Here is an 18,639-nt window from a genome sequence, read left to right as displayed (position 1 = left end):
TCTCATGGGATCTTAATCGACTGGCATCCTGGTGCCTGTCTCCATTTTTCTGTGCATTTACCCAAAAAATATTCCTGAGCAAGGTCATGGCTAGCCCTAGTCAACCTTCCCTCCTAAACATTTGGCCACTTCCACCTACAAATTTCAATGTGCAAGCTTTTAAATAATGACTCATGTACTATTCATTATTTTTGAAAAAATATAAATATTGAAGATTCTTATTAAATTCTTATTTTTATTCACACACACACACACACACACACACACACACACACACAAATGAATAATTGTTATCAGGAATTAAGCTGCAGGCAACTGATAATCCCTGTCCTTGATTTTTCTCCATTATCCTTTCCATGTTTTTGTGAATTTTTACAAATTCAAAACTTCTTGTTTTGTTGAGGAAGTTTGTTTCCTTTCTACTGGTACTCTGATTCTTCAACCAAGGTTGGGGGAGATTTTACATACTTAGTAAACTTTTCAGTTTTCAAAATTAAAATTTCCCACCTGCAGATCTGATAACTGTAGCTATGCACAGCTTTCCTCTCAAAAGCACAAACTGGCTGTTTTGAGGGCTCTCACCGGAGCGCTCAATCTTATACCCAATGTTGTCCAGCTGCTAGTTGAAACAGTGGATATAAATGCAGAATATTTCTTCATATTCCATAAAATAATACCTATAACATTGATCACTGTCTCTATTTTAATGTTTCAATCATTTCCTTTTGAAATGTAGGTACAGGACCTTTTTTCTCTCTTGTTGAACAGAAATTTCCATGTAACAGTCATTGAAAACAGTGTCCCTGTTTCTACTGTCTTGTCTTCATTGTATGGAAGCTCAGAACCAGCTCTAGGAATAACTTTAAATGTCTCAGTGGTTGAAGAGTTAATGGGATATAAGGAAGTAAAGTGATTAAATGTAAATAACACCATCATGAAGTTTGGCTATGAAAGGAAGAAAAGAATACAGTGACTGAAAGGGAACAAATTGTCAAGAAAGGGTTTGGGGGTTTTGTTGAGTTTATAAGATGGAGCATAGGACAGCAGACAAATATTAGAAAATGTAATGCCTAAGAAGTCAGGAGTTACTGGGTATGGGTGAAAAGCATAGTTTTAGCCACAAGAAGGTGTACCTTCCATTCAGACAGGCCAAAAGTTTTCATCCAGCTAGGTGTGGTTGCAGCAGCTGAAGAAGCTGGTTTCTGTTTTCTCTTGTGAGATGCACAGCAGTAGGCAGAATTGTATACCAAGTGAGTGAAGAGATGGTGGAGCAGTAAGTTTGAGCAGAGTGGAGATGTACACAGATGCTGAAATGAATGGGAAAGAATCAATGTGGACAGCCTAAGGATGGAAATCATGAATCTGTAGCAGCACCAAGCTAAGGGAATGAAAGTACCTCTTCGGGTACACAGAGGCCCAGATTTAAAGTTCCAATGACATACAGAGAAGATTGTTGGGCTTTTGCTTAACTAGTTTGTTTTATCTTGGTGAATACAATGGAGCAATGGTGCAAGATGATCAAGAACACCGGCAAGAGAGTGGAGGAAGTGATGGTTTATGGATAAGGAGCTCAATCACAAGAGGACTAGAAGGGGTTGTGGAACCAAAGGTCTCAATGGGAGCAAAGAAAAGGGGAGGCGGGAAAATGAAAGCAGAGAACCGGAAGAACTATACAGGGTGTAGTGAAAAGTTGAGATATGCACATTTTTAAGATTTCAGAGGAGAAACAATTGTAAGTGGGGACAGGTTATTTTCATGAGAGTAGGTAGCTGAATGGGATGGAAATGAAGTTCAGTGAAGTACAGGAGGTCAAGATAGGAAGAGATCTACTTGCGTAGCTCTTCCTTGTTCATACAATGATGACAGGGTAGAAAATAATGTGTGAGCCAGGTATGAAATAGTCAATGGATGATGGCATGGACCATGAGTCCAAGGACAGCAACAGGAAAAGCATCAGGTGAGGCAGCTAGATGACATGAGCTTCAGAGGAAAAGGCACAAAAGAATGCAAAAGCCCAGCAATGAAGATCAGAATCTCCACTTAGGAAGCCAATCTCAACACCCAACACTGAGTGAGCAGGTAGTTAGAGAAGATGCATGCACTAGGGAGAGTTGCAGGAAAAGCAATAGCTCTGGAGGGCAAGATAGATGTATCAAGCAAGTGCCATCAGTTGCCTATTATGGGGAGTAAAGATCCGAATACTTCTGCCCACTGCATCTTGATATTGGAGTTGTCAAGGCAAACAGTACAGTCCAGCACTGGATGCAACAATGTCTTATTCACATAGAGAAGAGACAGCAAGGTCAGCATCAGTAGTGGGTGTCAGTCTCCCAAGGCCAGCACATCCCTCCTGATTTGCAAGCACCCTTCTCGTGCCGAAGAAGGAAGATACAGTAGTGGGGACGGCCAGGGACCACACGATGCAGACGCTTAAGACCAACAAAGGAGCACACCTGAGTCTGAAAGAGAGGAAGATATGCCCCCACAAGGTGATAAGCCCATCACAAACTGTGAGGATGTTTTATCTCCTGGTAAGGAAAGTGCCACCCCCCCACAAGGCCCATTCTTATGCGGCCGACTTGGGGCCAAAAGACCGCACGTGGGAGAATGCCTTTCCTAACAAGAAGAAACGTTCTTCCTCTTGAAGGAGATTGAGGACACCATGAAATGGTGTTCGGAGGGCCAAGTGGGAAGGTTTAGACTGAATAGGAGTGATAAGAGCCAAGGGAGAAGACAGCAGTGTGGAAATTAGAACAGAGGAAAGGATGGAGCAGAGCAAAAGGGAGTATTTGGGAGCATTGTCGAGCTCCCCCAACAGTCATTCCCAGCACTCTTCTGATGAAAAAGTGATTCCGATACCTATGGGGAGAGTCAGCTGTGGCCTTGATTATGTTTCTGAGGCAGTTGACTTTGCCGGACTTTTAATTTTTATTCCCATTATTAAGCCTTACTTTTAATATGCCTTTAATGGTAAACCTTTTCAAGTTCTTTTTGGAAGTACGGTATAAATTTTTCTTTAAAAAAAGAATAAACACTTGAGCAAAATAAAACTTTAGATAGCTTAAAACTGGGATTGTTTTATAACATGATTATTAATAATAACAAGAATAATAGCTGGCATTTAATGAGTCAGGCATTGGACTAAAGGCTTTACAACTATTGCCTTACTTCTGACAGTGATAGATCATATTTTTATTTCTAGCTTTCAGAAAAGAGAACTAAGACATAAAGAAGTTATCTAACTTATGGTAAGCAGCACACAGGGCAAAATCTACTTAAGGGCACTGTGAGAACTTTACAAGGACAAAAAAGAGCAGAATAGTAAATAAGTTCAAAGTGGAATGGGTCATTTTGAGAACACAGGAGAAGGCTGCTGAAATAATAACAGCCAATTAGGTAAGTAGTTACGAATCGGTACCTACCCTCAGAATACTTTAAAGAGTAATAATCATGGCAACTATTAAACTAACCATGAAAATTTAGGTTTATGTGTATGTGTCTCCTTCCATAGAGCTCAAAGTCCTTGAAAAGGAATCTTTTCTCTGAAGCCCACACTATAGTGCTATGTATCCTGCGGATGTCTGTTTTGAGACTGGTGGTGTCTGCTTGCTTAACAGTTAGAAATGCAAAGCACAGAGAATTTATATTGTTGCATCTATTTTGAGGCAGCAAAAACGAGGTCTTCTTACCCAATAGGATATCCTGATAAAAGTGTTGTCTCAATGGACAAAGTCGCAAATAGACGCCATATTGCTGATTTAGAGGGTCTTCCCCTAACATCCTCCAAAGCTGTGTTTCTTTGTTTTCTTAACAAATACTTCCTTGCTTATTCCTCAGCTATTTCAAAGAACAATAAAAACGGAGAGTAGAACTTTTTTTCTTATAAACTAGATGATATAAAATAGAAACAATAGTTCCAGCAACGTGGTCTTCTCCCTACAGTTAATGGGTATGTTCTCTATAGGCTCTGAGTTGGGAGTTTCTAAGGAATCATAAAAAGAATGGCCTTCAAAGACAAAAATATCTGGGGCTTGAGCCTCCATTGTGCAACCTTCTAAATCTTTAATCTTAGGGGAAATTTTCCTCAACTTTCTTAGTCTTGGTTTCTTCATCTATGAAATGTGAGGCAAAAAGTACTTCCAAAGTTCGTGAAAGATACAGAGGGTCTGGAACAGAGGAGGCATCCATAAATGTGAGAGTCTCTGGCAACCTCCCTCCCTTCCCAGTAAGGTAATAGCCTTTCTTCCATTTCCCAACTGGTTTTAGAATAAAAATTATTGTTCAAATTTGATGCAAACATATCTTTTGTTTTTGTTTTGGCTTTCGTTTTGGTAGTGGTTTTGCCCACCTCCCTATCTCAAATTTATATTATTATATTATATATTGTAAGTATGTATTTATGTGACTACCCCAGAAACTTTGCAAATGTAGTTTCTTTGTCTGTCTAATTCATTTAGAGCACCTTGACATGGATCATTCCTTGTACACAGTGGTATTAAATAATTATTGACAGCTTGACAGCATATATTTACTTTAACCCATCATTCTTTTTCTACTGGCAAATAATTACAAGATTTCTTCCAAGGAGCAGCCTACATTTTGTAGCTTAAATGTCAAAAAGGCAAGACTTGTCAGCTAAGGAGCAAGGATGATGTATTCTACAGTAAAACTGGTGCAACATCAAGGCTCAGGCTGGACATTGTGGATTCTGGATCCAGAAGTCTTAAGATTTTCAGTTTCAGTAAATGCTGTTATTCATTCTAAGAGTCCCCATCACTCAATTTTTATGTGCAGTCTGGATAGCTGAAACATGCCTGGAACATTCACTAATATTTAGCACACTGAGAAGGGTTCTCCCCAACAATCTGAGATTCATTCATTCACACATGACGATATGCTCCCTGGTTTCCTAGGAAAGGTCATGCACCTCCTGAAGAGCAAAACTTCCATCAAGTCTGCATCCCCCAAATTTAAAAACATTAAATGTGCTCATTTATGAAGAAATCCCTTTTAAAGTTAAACGTTTTACTTCTGTTCATTGTTGGTTTAATAAACATCAAGAACCATGACAACGTAGGATGCATTAGTACATCGCCCCAGATCTATTCTTCCCTTCCACTGACCTCCATCCCTCCATCTACAGGGGTCAAGAGGGAGGGCAGAACTTCCATGCTTCTAGAAATTTCCCCCACCCCTCCTCCTTCCTAACCTCTCCATCATTCTTTATTTCAAGATCATTAACTGTAATCCCATATACCCTCTACTTCTGTTTCTGTCCGTTAACAACCCAGATCTCTTGGCTTATACTCAATGCTCTGAACCCTTTCCACTAAGCCCTCTAAAGATAGTTTCAAACTTTTTTTGTCACAGGACCCTGTAAACTCTTAAACGTAATTGAGGACCTCTAAAGAGCTTTGGTTTATGTGGGTTATATTTACTAATATTTGCTGTATTCAAAATTAAAGGAAATTTTAAAAATATTAATTCATTTAAAAATAATAAGTCCATTACATGTTAACAAATATTACATATTTTTTATGAAGAAAAAAATTAGTGAGAAGAGCGGCATTGTTTTACATTTTTGCAAATCTCTTTACTGCCTGGTTTAATAGAAGACAGCTGGATTCTTATATCTGCTCCTGCATTCAATCTGTTGTGACATGCTATTTTAGTTGAAATATATGAAGAAAATACGGCCTCACCCAGATATGTGGTTAGAAAAAAGAGGATTATTTTGAGAATCTTTTCATATAACCGTGGATATTATTCTTTAACACTATATCAAAACTCAACAAATGGTAGTTTCTTAGCAGTTAGTTGCAATGTGAAACCAAAAACCATACTACTAAACTTATTTTTACTGTTACATTAAAATCCATTAGTCTATCTTGCACTTTGAATGGATATTTTGCCCACACATGATTCTATAATATCATGTATCACTCATTTGAAAAACATTGTGTCACTGAGTTATGCAGATTTTCCAAATGTTGACACATTTTATTATACAATATTTAAAAATTACATTTGTTAATATCACCACTAAACTCATCTGAAGAGTCTTTAAGTGTTGGGAAACTATCACCTTAGTGGATAAAAGTTTTCCGAAAATCAAAATCATACTCAAAAGCTCAAATTTTGGGCTTCCCTGGTGGCACAGTGGTTGGGAATCTGCCTGCCGATGCAGGGGACACGGGTTCGAGCCCTGGTCTGGGAGGATCCCACATGCCGCGGAGCAAATGGGCCCGTGAGCCACAACTACTGAGCCTGCGCGTCTGGAGCCTGTGCTCCGCAACAAGAGGGGCCCCGATGGTGAGAGGCCCGCGCGCCGCGATGAGGAGTGGCCCCCGCTTGCCACAACTAGAGAGAGTCCTCGCACAGAAACGAAGACCCAACACAGCCATAAAATAAATAAATAAATAAATAAATAAATTTAAAAAAAAAAAAAAAAGCTCAAATTTTATCATTGGCAACAAATATTGTCAGTCATTTTCCTCCTTGAAGTAACATGTTCAGTTCATTCATTTATGAGAAATGGCCAAATACCCAAGTCTGGGTAGCCATCATTTTTTCTGTCAGTCTTTTGTTCAAGTAAGAACAGTCTTCAGGGAAAAAAAGTTGTTGGTTCAGCTGGCAGCTCAACCAATTGCACCCGTGCTTTTCTTCAAGCCAACCATTGTACCTCGGTATGTAGAAAAAGTGTTTTATGCATTTTTCCCATTGAATCACAGTATAATGAATACGTATGCAATCAAAGGTTGAGACTGAATACACTGCTGTTCTAGAACTCATGATCAATCATCAGCAAAACCCCCTGAATGTTATCTGTACTATAAAAGGGGTGTAAAGGTTGAACAAAGGGAGCTAGAATTGTTACAACATATTGACACGATCCTATAATCTCTTTATAAACCTTTCTGTAAACTTCAAAAATGAGCTTTGTCATCTGGTACTTACACTTTATCCTTGTACCAATTAGGATGTCTTTGACTGCAGGTAAAAATAAACCTTACTCAAAATGATTTAGATAATCAGGAAAAGTTGTCATCTCTCAAACTGAGAAATTTCAAGGTAGGGTATCTTTAGGGTTGGTTAATTCAGGGCTCATGGTCCCAAGATGCATCTAACATTTCCAAGTGACTCACGAATACGTGACAGGTCCAGTATAGACCATTTTTTAAAAAGTCTTTATTGAATTTGTTACAATATTGTTTCTGGCTTATGTTTTGGTTCTTCGGCCAGGAGGCATGTGGGATCTTAGCTTCCCGACCAGGAATTGAACCTGCACCCCCTGCACTGGAAGGTGAAGTCTTAACCACTGGGCCACCAGGGAAGTCCCCGGGTCCAGTGTATAATACAATGCTGCCTTTTCCTATGAGTCTCTTTATAAGAAGGAAGAAACCTTTCCCAGAGCCCCTCTAGCAGACCTCATTTCTCATTTCATACCACCTTGCACCGCGCGTCCACACCTACGCCAAATAGCAGATACAAGGAATGGGATCTCCATAAATAACTACGATTAATCCAAATTTTAAAAAAAGAATGTCTATACATGTATAACTGAGTCACTTTGCTGTACAGCAGAGATTGGCACACCATTGTAAGTCAACTATACTTCAATCAAAAAAATATATATGCAAAATGAACCACCAAAAGCTTAAATAAAAATGCTTCTCTTCTGAATGCCTAAGACCGCTTGAGCCAGCTCACAAATTGGGAGGAGGAGTCACGAGCAACGAACACAGGGGAGCCTCAGTGTGTTTTTCTATTTGATTAAGACTGATTCCTCCCGAAAAACAAATGTGATCGATCTTGAAGATTAATGTTGAATGGTACAACACAATGTATTAAAGAATTTATTGAAATAAAACTAACTTAAAAGGCAAAAAAAAAAAAAAAAAAGATTAATCTAAATTTACCCTTGAGCTTTAGGTAAGGCAACCTTCCCTAAGGGATGAATACCTGAATAAAATCAGGTTTCATTCAAGAAAGGAGAAAATGGGGAGGGGGTTTGGGGGTAAATGCCAACCGTGCCCGGCCCACAGCCTCTCTGCTCTCGCCCTCACACATTAAAGGTTGCTGACGGCAAACCCCTGTGACTCCTGACTTGAGGGCTTTTTACTGGACGTGGAGCTATAAACTACGCAGAGGGCAGGCCAGACATGCCATAGAATTAGTGGCCCAGGAGTAGCCCTCAACCAATGATCCATGGGGAGTTGATGGATAAATATCCAGCTTCCTGGGCACCCATTTGAGATAACTTTGAGATGCACTGTACATTTCCCAGAATTAACCAGTGGAATAAGCCACGGTGGTAACCACTTAAAATACTGCACTTTTTTTGGCTGCCCTCCTTGCCCTCTGTCATTTCTTCTCTTCCCTTACCAGTGTTTCATGTTACCGTCTTCCAAACTATTTGCAATAGCATTCTTATCTCAGGATCTGCTTCTGGGGGAACCCAAACCAGGAAAACAGTCCTTCCCTCAAAAAAATCCACTACAATCAGAAACGCAGAAGCCCTTTTTCAATTCTTTGTTCTCAGAGCCCTTATTACCATTTTTCTCCTATAAGAGTTCCTGCTTTCTGCCAAATGCTGAAAAAAATGAATAAAGAAATACTTACTCTTGTTTAAGCATACACACAAAATATTTTTATTAAGTACATAAAATTAATCATGTTGCCTACTATACCCAGGTGCCTTCTCAGGAACGACCTTCCCCCAGCCTCCGCTCAAAGGGCAGCCATTTGTAGCCACACTTTGACCCAAGTATAACCAATCCTTTGGCTGGCAGTGCCCATGTGGTATGAAAAGATAAGCAAAGACAATCCAGTTTCCTCTCTTGAAAATTTAAATTAGGAAATACCAATACCAAGAGAATGAGGAATTTCACTGTGTGAAGATGAGCTGGAGTTATGAACAGTTTGTCAGAGCCATAAGGCAGTAAATAGAAATTATTATGAACCGGAAACTATGAGAAAAGCAAAATTATGATGGGTGAAGAAATGATACACAAAGAAGAGGAAAACAGTAAGCAGATAGCATCAGTTCCAAAAGAAGTAGGCAGACTAGGAATACTCGAGTTTTATTAATAGGGTAGCTATGGAATGGAGGAGGCTAGTGAAGCTCTTTCAAGAGTTGTTTCTGCTCCTACCTCTCCTTCCAACAACAATCTCCATGAGGCCTGGCACTGTTACAGCTACTGAACTGAATTTTCATGAGATTCTGTCTCCTTATTGGCCATGTCTGTCCTGATACCAGTTCCCTTTACAGGAAAAAGCTTGAGTTAATGTCTAACAACCAATATTATAATCAAAATGCTTTTTTAAAAAAACAATCACAGGAAAAGCTGGATTGTTTTCAACATACAGTGAGATGTTTAAAATGTGGTTCAAGATGCACAATAATGTGAATTTACTTAACTACTGAACTGTACATTTAAAAATGGTTAAGACGGTAAATTTCTGTCATGTGCTTTTTAGCACAATTTTTTATATATCGCTATGAGATAATATAAAGAAAATAAGGAAAAAATGGGACTTGGTACACAGTTATAAAAGAGTTTAAAATAAAGCATCTTGTCATGTGATACACCCACATAATAGTGGTATTCTTCCAGAATAATAGAATGTTACCCCTGAGTTAAGAGTCAAAGAAAAATAACCTGTTATTCTACTCTTAACCCCACACCCAAATTGAGGATTTGAGAAGATTAAAAGTAGTTAGATAGAGGAATTTTGGAAAAATAAGTTGATTTGCTGTGATGGCTTTTCCCAAACCTAGGGAAAGAAGTATATTGAGACCACCTGAAAAGTTTCACCTATTTGTCTCACAGGTGCAAAAACAACCGGGTAAGAGTCAGACTCCTCTGTAAGTAATGCTAGGGTCCAGCACCTGGCTAGTGCACTGCTTTAAAACAGGAATAGAAGAAAGGTCACTTCATTGGGGGTCATGTGCATTCCTAGAATAACTTGGGAGAAACATGTAGTCTACACATGAGCAGGTTAATGTAGCTGCATCACCTGTCTTGTCCAAGAGAGTCCACTGAAGGAACAAATAGAAGCTGAAAGTGCCAGCAGATGACTAGATGTTAAGGAAGGAGTTAGTAACCAGCCAGCCAGCCAGCCAGCCAAGGGCAATCAGAGATGCATTTGCCCTCTCAAAGGAACTAAAAGTGAGAGTGAGAGACCCCCAGCAATGAGAGGAAGAGAGGCAAAGGGCCCCAGGGTCTCTGATGAACCCATACAGGTGCCCCTAAAAGACTCAGCCTTAAACACCTGCCAGATCTGCAGAGTACGGATGCTAGATCACCAAACAATGGCAGGCAAGCAAGAATATTCTTGTCCTCTTTAACCTCTGCCTCTTCTAGCTCTAAACGTAGAGGGGGGTCTGAAATTTCTTTGGAGGAAGAGGGATTAACACGCAAGAGAAAAAGAAAGGACAAACCAACCAGAGTCCCCACCCAGCCACCCACTGGCAACCAGCCTGCAGCAAGCAAAGCAGAAGAAAAGAGAAGCTTTACCTTCCAATGGAATGTAATATTTTGACAGGACAATTACCGACGATAGGTTGTTTTATTACCTAAAAGTGGACACCAAAATCACGGGACTTGGGCTTCCCTGGTGGTGCAGTAGTTAAGAATCCACCTGCCAATGCAGGGGACACGGGTTCGAGCCCTGGTCCGGGAAGATCCCACATGCCACGGAGCAACTAAGCCCGTGTGCCACAACTACTGAGCCTGCGCTCTAGAGCCCGCGAGCCACAACTACTGAGCCCGTGTGCCACAACTACTAAGCCTGCGCTCTAGAGCCCATGCTCCGCAACAAGAGGAGCCACCGCAATGAGAAGCTCGCACACCGCAACGAAGAGTAGCCTCCGCTCACCACAACTAGAGAAAGCCCGCGCACGGCAACGAAGACCCAACACAGCCAAAAATAAATAAATAAATACATAAAATTAAAAAAAAAAAATCACGGGACTTCCCTTAAATTTTATCAAAGGCTAATGAAAGAACCAGCCCCCCAGAAAAAAGTTAAAGAGATACTGGGAGACAAAAATAAAGTTGCTTTATAATTACACCCCATGAACCCTGCTTATTCAATGGAAAGGTTACAGATATTTAATTTTAGGAAACAGGCTGGATAAAAGTAAAAAAGGCTCAATCTGATCATATAAACCTTACATTTTAAAAATAACCAAGGAAAATACCACAAACTTTTATTTGAACAGGGACAATATTTTTGAGTACAAGCAAAGGTACAAGCAAAATAAAACAGACAAAGTATGACAATGTATCTTGAGTTGATATCTAAATAGTTCAAGCAACTGGAGAGCATTAGAACATCACACATTTTTCTATGCAGAAAATGTTGTAAATGTCTATTTTCCAAATAGCAGACCTATCACTTTGCAATCTATACCATCAAAATTGAAGGCCTAGGCCCATTCTCTTCTCAATACTCTTGAAGTTTGGGTATCTCTTTCTAACATGTATAATGAAGCAGATACAGATTTTAAGCATAACAATGAAAATATTAATAAGAATAGTTATAATTTATTGAGCATTCACTCCGCATCATGCTTGGTGCTGTAAGACTGACATAATCATCTTATCTGACCTTCAAAGTGCTATTGTAGGTAGGTAATTGCTATTGTTATTGCCATTCTTGCAGATAAAGACATTGAGGCAGAGAAAAGTGAGGTGATTTGTCCAAGACCACGGAATTAATAAGTGCCAGAGCCAAACCCAGGACCTTCACTGCTATAGTGTTTTACGCTGCTGAGAAAACATTCAGAACAATGAGAGGTGTTTTAGAGTACTGATCAGTCACCAGGCTTTGATTTCTGACCTTGCAGGGGTCCCAGGCTCCTTTAACACCTATGCCATTGGGACACTCGCAGTGGGTATGTTTTCTCCTGACAGACAAAAATCCCAGTTTCACGTGGGCCTGCCAGTGAACTCACCTGAAGTGCTTAATCCTCTCAGCTCCCAGCTACGTCCCTTTAATAAGTCCTAAAATGATTAAAATAAATCCTCTTTACCACTCCCATCAGCAACAAAATTATTAACAACTGAATATGATTTCCATATGTTCCTGGTTTGCCTGGAGACAGAATTCAGGAATCTATTAAAATTACTTCTGGCCATCAAGCAGAAAAACAAACATGCTTTCTATAATTCCTTCTTAATAGCACTGGACAAATTTACCAAGCACCATGACCTGCAAACAACTACACAGTTCTCCCCAGTGACAGCATGCTGGCACTATTCATTCTGCTTTAAAAATAAATAAATAAAAAATAAAACGCATCTTCCTCATTACAACCTTGATGTTTTCTACATTGGTAGATTCTAACATTTTGTTTGTAAATGATCCCTCATACCTGTGGAAACTGTGTGAGGCTTGTGCTACTTCTATAAATAAATAATATATTCTTCGTTATAGCAAGGAAATAACATACCAAAACCATATAATCATTCCTATATACATATTATCTTCAGAATACATTTTTGCTTCAACTGAGATTTTTGTCAGAAAATCCAACTGGGTGATGTGATTGGCTGCATCTTAATACACTGAGGGTCACAGGGAGAAGCTTTCACTTCTCCCCTTGCTTCTGGGTCCCAGGGTGCCCCTGACGGAGGTCACAGCCTGCCCTCCTTCCCCATGTTTCTCAGTCCTGTGCTTTTTTTCCTTATCATCATCCTTCCCTGCTTCTCTTCATTTTCGTGTCCTCATTAACTTCACTGTCCTCATCAGATGACTCAGAGTGATCACAGAGGGATGATTGGTAAATGAATTGCATTAGCAATCAGTTTACTTGAGGCTGACCCTGCCCCCTTATAGGTGTGAATTAGGGAATTATAGAGTCAAGGTAATGGAGGTTGGGGGGACAGGGAGAGCGGGAAGGAGAGAAAAGGGAGGGAGGGAGGGAGGGGGAGGGAATGTGACATCTCAGATATTTGTAGCAATGCACTTAGAAGAAATGTTATATGATAAATGTGTTATGTTACGCCATTCTCACCGTGATAATAGATCTTTGGAAAATCAAAAAAAATACATACATATATATATATATATATATATATATACACACATATATATATACACACACACACACACACACATATATATATATATAATGTTTTAGATGAAAGCCTGGAAGAGTTTTAGGAAGAGAATCTGGAGTTTCTCCTTGATTCTTCTACTCATAATTTTTTTCCGCAAATAATTCCATCTCAGTTGGTACAGGGTGGAGAGTGGAGAGTGGGGGAAAAAAAAAACACAAACATATCTGGCCTTTATTTAATGTGGGTGTAGTTTTGAAATTCAGGCTGTCTGTCCAATAGGATTGGATTACCTACCAAATGTGTTGGAGTACCTAAAACACTTCTTTAAATCCCTGAGGCACTTCTGGCTTGCCAACCATATGTTGAACCACAAATATTTACATCAATGTGATTCAGAAAAAAAATGACTTGAAACAGAGATTTTTCCCTACAGATAAAGTGGACTAAAGGTTCTTGCACCAGGTTGGTGAAAGGTGTGTGTTATGGACTGATCTGTGTCCTCCCGAAATTCATATGCTGAAGTCCTAACCCCCAGTTAGGAACTCAGAATGTGACAGGATTTGGAGACAGAGCCTTGAAAGAGGTGATTAAGGTAAAATGATACAGCTAATATGATTGGTGTCCTTATAAGAAGAAATTAGGACACAGACAAGCACCGAGGAACACCAAGTGAAGACTCAGTGAGAAGACAGCCATCTACAGACCAAGGAGAGAGGCCTCAGCAGAAATGAACCCTGCCAGTATCTTGATCTGCAACTTCTAGCCTCCAGAACTGTGGGAAAACACATTTCTGTTGTTTAAGCCACCCAGACTGTGATACTTTGATATGGCAGCCTGAACCGACTAGCACAGTGTGCCATACAGATCCCCATCTTCATCCAAGTTCCAAAAGTCAGAGATTGGAATTGTTTAACCATGGATATGGTAAGGATATGAAGGGAACTCTGAAATTATGATAGGTAAATGGGGCAAAAGGGTAAATTAAGGCAAAAATACCATGTTTTACTATTCCTTACCAACTTTCAAAATGGGCTGTGACTTACAGGTTGGGGCCAACAATATTATGAACATTAGAGACCAAGAAAGACAGAAAGGATAGCCTTTTTGTAATTTTCATGTATTTTTCTACAACACAGAACATGAATTCTGGGATTCCTTTGGGATTTGGGGGACAGGAAGGATAGACAAAACATGCAGATGTCCACAGGCAAATAAAACTGCCTGGTCTTATGCCATGGCCTTCCTGTTTCATGCTGAATAGATGCCTTCATAAAGAGCAAATGTAGTGGGAATTCCCTGGCGGTCCAGTGGTTAGGACTCCAGGCTTTCACTGCTGAGGGCCCGAGTTCAATCCCTGGTCGGGGAACTAAGATCCCACAAGTCGTGTGGCCAAAAATAAGTAAATAAATAAACATAAAGGTATTTAAATACAATTTTAAAAAAAGAGCAAATGTGGTGCTCGATAAGCCACTGAAAACTGAGAGGAAGTAAGGAACAAAACTCTCATCAAAATATCTGCCTTTCAGTCAAAGAAAGCATAATGCATTATCTCCCAAATTATATGAGGATGTTTCAAAGTTCAGTTAGAACTTTTCCATTTGGATACAGGAATCTTATTATACTTAAGAATCAGCTTTACCCATTACAACCACCGTCGTTTTTTACTACTTATATTAACACATTTTACTGAATTAGCTGTACTTTTGACTTGACAATGTGTTTCACTACAGAAGTCAAAGGCCCATGTGTATGTGTGTATGTGTGATTGCACCTGTTGAAGTGAAAAAGACACCCACAGGAGTTTAGACATTGTGCAAAATAAAAATGATGTATTTGGAGGAATGTGTAACTGTCTCTAAATGAAATTTTAGGAATTTTCAACAGGGAACAAAGACAAAACAGCTATCCTAAACACTCAGTGTTTTCTTGAAGTTTTCTTTTTCTTTTCACTTTTTTTCTCCAGGCAGCTTATCTCTATTTTAAGCTCTTGGCCTCCATTGATCTTTACAGATTCTTAACCTTCTGTAACCACACTTTATTCTCTAGAGGGGGATTTGTCTACAGGCCTCATTTCTATGATTCTGCTGTTATTAGCCTAATAAGTATTCTCTTTCACACTCGTTGCAAAGTGGTTTTCTAACAGCACAAAAAAATAAATGAATAAATAAAAAATGTGACTTCATTTGCTGCACACAAGATTTGTACTTAAAAATAAGCAGCAGTTTTTCTTTTCTATGCTAGTAAGAAATTTGCAAATCCACCAGGTCAAAATAACCAGCACATGCAAAATGCCTGTTACTTACCACCAATTTTATTTTTAAGAGACATTTGAATAGTTGGAAGAATTGTCAGTCTGCACATTTTCCTTTGATTACAGAGGAGACAGCCTGCCATTGCACCACAAATAGTTAATATTATAACACTAGGCAGCTCAGAAACATACAACTCCTTCTGCTTTCCAACTTGTATTTATTTGAAAAAGGTCTAGGCCGTGTAGTTTATGCCAAATTCTTTAAGAAGGTGTTGTATGCTTAAAGCCTACCTTTCATTAGAACCTTAGATTAAGATCTTAGCAATTATAACACTTCTTTTTCGCTAGGAAATGTTTCTTATGTGACTTCTACAAATACATTACTTAGGTTTTTACTGGTATCTAATATATACATATGTGCCCACCACTGTTGTAGGACATGCAGGAAATATGAAAAACACCTAAGCACTTCCAACCTGGGCCCAGCAGAAGAGCTCTTGCAAAGGAGAGGGGTGAGAAGCAGAAGGACCATCCTGCCATCAATGAGGTAGCTACCACGGAATACACTATCAACATTCACAAGTGCATCTAGGGAGTGGGCTTCAAGAAGCTTGCCCCTTGGACACTCAAAAGGATCCAGAAATTTGCCATGAAGGAGGTGGGAACTTCAGATGTACACAATGACACCAGGCTTAGTAAAGCTATCTGGGCCAAAGGAATAAGCAATGTCCCACACTGTATCCATGTGCAATTGTCCAGGAAAGTTAATGAGGATGAAGATTCACCAAATAAGCTCTATATGTTGGTTAGATATGTACCTGTCACTACTTTCAAAAATCTACAGACAAAATGTGGATGAGAACTAACCGCTGTCAAATAACATTATAAAACCTCAAAAACACACACACACACATATAAGATATGGTTTCCATATTAAGTAGCTTAAAATTTAACTTAAGAGAAGATTAAGAAACATAAACAACCCAAGACTAAATTCAACTAAATCCTAAAGATAAGTTCTGAAGAGAGAAACTTGAGTGAGAATGGAAATAGACAATGAAAAGCTCAGAAAGGAGGTTAATGTAATCTAATCTTTGGATCAACTGACCAATTGCTTTCTCTCAGAGAACATTATAATTGGCATTTTGTAAATTCATCAACTGTCATTCTCATCCATACTTCCATTATTTACACTTCACTGGAAATAGTTGGGAAAAAATTAATTTATTGAGCACATACTATGTGCCAAGAATTATGTAAACTCTTTTACACAGATTTTCTCATTTAATCCTCAAAATAACACTACAAGTTATGTTATATTGCCATCTCATAAATTAAAAAAAAATTTTAAACTGGTAGTTAAACCAGTTTAGGTCCCCACTAAAAGGAACCAGGGGGGCTTCCCTGGTGGTGCAGTGGTTGAGAATCCGCCTGCCAACGCAGGGGACACAGGTTCAAGCCCTGGTCTGGGAAGATCCCACATGCCGCGGAGCAACTGGGCCCGTGAGCCACAACTACTGAGCCTGCGCGTCTGGAGCCTGTGCTCTGCAACAAGAGAGGCCGCGATAGTGAGAGGCCCGTGCACCGCGATGAGGAGTGGCCCCCGCTCGCCGCAACTGGAGAAAGCCCTCGCACAGAAACGAAGACCCAACACAGCCAAAAATAAATAAATAAATAAATAAATAAATAAATAAATTTATTTTTTTAAAAAAATCTATTAAAACAACAACAAAAAAAAAAGGAACCAGGGTTCTTGGAAGAAATGGTTGATCTGGAGTTGGGGAAGGTAAAGTACAAAGTGTACCTGGAATATTTTGTGGGGCAAGAAAGTAAGGAAGCAAGACAACAGAAACGAGAAGAACTACAATCCTGCAGCCTGTGGAACGAAAACCACATTCACAGAAAGACAGACAAAATGAAAAGGCAGGGCTTCCATGGTGGTGCAGTGGTTGAGAATCTGCCTGCCAATGCAGGGGACACGGGTTCGAGACCTCGTCTGGGAAGATCCCACATGCCACGGAGCAACTAGGCCCGTGAGCCACAATTACTGAGCCTGCGCGTCTGGAGCCTGTGCTCCGCAACAAGAGAGGCCGCAATAATGAGAGGCCCGTGCACCGCGATGAAGAGTGGCCCCCACTTGCCGCAACTAGAGAAAGCCCTCGCACAGAAACGAAGACCCAACATAGCCATAAATAAAATAAATAAATACATAAATAAATAAACCCTAAGTTTAAAAAAAAAAAAAAAGAAAAGGCAGAGGACCATGTACCAGATGAAGGAACAAGATAAAACGCCACAAAAACAACTAAATGAGGTGAAGATAGGCAACCTTCCAGAAAAAGAATTCAGAATAATGATAGTGAAGATGATCCTGGACCTTGGGAAAAGAATGGAGGCAAAGGTCGAGAAGATGCAAGAAATGTTTAACAAAGACCTAGAAGAATTAAAGAACAAACAAACAGAGATGAACAATACAATAACTGAAATGAAAAATACACTACAAGGAATCAATAGCAAAATAACTGTTGTAGAAGAACGGATAAGTGACCTGGAACACAGAATGGTGGAATTCACGGCCGTGGAACAGAATAAAGAAAAAAGAATGAGAATGAAAAGAAATGAAGACAGCCTAAGAGACCTCTGGGACAACATTAAACGCACCAACATTCACATTATAGGGGTCCCAGAAGGAGAAGAGAGGGAGAAAGGACCCAAGAAAATATTTGAAGAGATTATAGTCGAAAACTTCCCTAACACGGGAAACGAAATACCCACCCAAGTCCAGGAAGCAGAAAGTCCCAGGCAGGATAAACCCAAGGAGAAACATGCCGAGACACATAGTAATCAAATGGACAAAAATTAAAGACAAAGAACAATTACTGAAAGCAACAAGGGAAAAACGACAAATAATATACAAGGGAGCTCCCCTAAGGTTAACAGCTGATTTCTCAGCAGAAACTCTACAAGCCAGAAGGGAGTGGCACGATATATTTAAAGTGATGAAAGGGAAGAACCTACAACCAAGATTACTCTACCCGGCAAGGATCTCATTCAGATTCGATGGAGAAATCAAAAGCTTTATAGACAAGCAAAAGCTAAGAGAATTCAGCACCACCAAACCAGCTCTACAACAAATGCTAAAAGAACTTCTCTAAGTGGGAAACACAAGAGAAGAAAAGGACCTACAAAAACAAACCCAAAACAATTAAGAAAATGGTCATAGGAACATACATATTGATAATCACCTTAAATGTGAATGGATTAAATGCTACAACCAAAAGACACAGGCTCGCTGAATGGATACAAAAACAAGACCCA

At 39.5% G+C, this 18,639-nt stretch overlaps 1 pseudogene; it reads left to right on the top strand.

Annotated features, from left to right (window-relative positions):
* The first annotated feature begins 1,904 nt into the window (after positions 1-1,904).
* Positions 1,905-16,187, top strand: LOC137756247 (large ribosomal subunit protein eL31-like; annotated as a pseudogene).
* Positions 16,188-18,639: the final 2,452 nt, after the last annotated feature.

The sequence above is a fragment of the Eschrichtius robustus genome, chromosome X (genome assembly GCF_028021215.1).
Source record: "Eschrichtius robustus isolate mEscRob2 chromosome X, mEscRob2.pri, whole genome shotgun sequence".
Lineage (NCBI taxonomy): Eukaryota > Metazoa > Chordata > Mammalia > Artiodactyla > Eschrichtiidae > Eschrichtius > Eschrichtius robustus.
Note: the sequence above shows the minus strand (reverse complement) of the source record. Positions and strands in the feature narration are given on the sequence as shown.